Source organism: Crocodylus porosus, unplaced genomic scaffold, assembly GCF_001723895.1.
Source record: "Crocodylus porosus isolate Cpor-Errol unplaced genomic scaffold, CroPor_comp1, whole genome shotgun sequence".
Taxonomy (NCBI): Eukaryota; Metazoa; Chordata; order Crocodylia; family Crocodylidae; genus Crocodylus; species Crocodylus porosus.
Genome location: NW_017728918.1, coordinates 58225807 through 58227104, shown reverse-complemented (window position 1 = coordinate 58227104; position 1298 = coordinate 58225807).

Below are 1298 nucleotides of genomic sequence, written 5' to 3'. Positions count from 1 at the left end.
AGACCCCATTGGCTCAACAAGAAAGTCATGGATGTCCTGAAATTAAAACAAGAACCCTACAAGGGGAGGAAGCCGGGAAGAACAACCAAAGAGGAGTATTCACAACAGTCCACACCTGTAGGGAGCAGATTAGGACACCTAAGACACTAACCAAACACAAACTGGCAACTGGAATCAAGGACAACAAAAAGTCCTTCTTTAGGTATGTAGGAAGTTAAAAAAAGAACAAGGAAACAAAACAGAACTCTTGAATGATTACTTCACATTGGTATGCCAGTCCTAGGGTATTAGCCTGCTTGACATGCTACTGGATTACCATGGTGGGGATGACCACCCTCCCTCACAGTCGGCATAGATCTTTTGGGGAAACACCTACAAAGGCTAAATATCTACAAGTCAGCAGGACTGGATGAACTATACCCGAGAGTGCTAAAAAAACTGGCCAATGTCACTGCACGACTGATGGCAGGGTTATCTGAAGATTTGTGGCACCCAGGAGAGGTCCCAGAAGTTCGGAAAAAGGCCAATGTGGTACCTATCTTTAAAAAAGGAAGAAAGGAGGACCCAGGAAATTACAGGACAATTAGTTTGACCTCAATCCCTGGTAAAATCCTGGAGAAAATTATCAAAGAACCTATTACACACAGGCTAACCGATGGCAGTATTCTGAAGGACAGCCAACATGGCTTTGTAACTGGCAGGTTAGCTCAGACCAACCTCATTTCCTTCTACAATCAGGTAACTCACAACCTGGATAGGGGAAATGAAGTTGATGTCATAGACTACAAAAAGGCCTTTGACCTGGTCTCCCATGATGTTCTCATGGTCAAATTGGGAGAATGTGGCCTTGACTGCTTTACGGTCTGCTGGCTAGGCAACTGGCTCCATGGTAGGACCCAAAGGGTATTGAATGATGGAATTGAGTCGTCATGGTGGAAGCCAACCAGTGGCATCCCATGATCTCAGTACTCGGACCAGTGCTGCTCAACATGTTCATTGACAACATGGATTCAGGTATCATAAGCAAACTGGCAAAGTTGCTGACAACACCAAACTATCGGGGAGCATGGTCATGCTTGAAGACAGGCTGGCAATACAGGCTGACCTGGACAGGCTTGTGAGGTGGGCGGACCTCAGCTGAATGTTGTTTAACACAGAGAAATGTAAAGTGCTGCACCTTGAGAGAAATAATCCACAACACATTTAATGCTATGCTTGCCAGCAACACAACTGAATGAAATCTGGGTGCCATGACAGACAACAAAATGAACATGAGTCATCAATGCAATGCTGTAGCT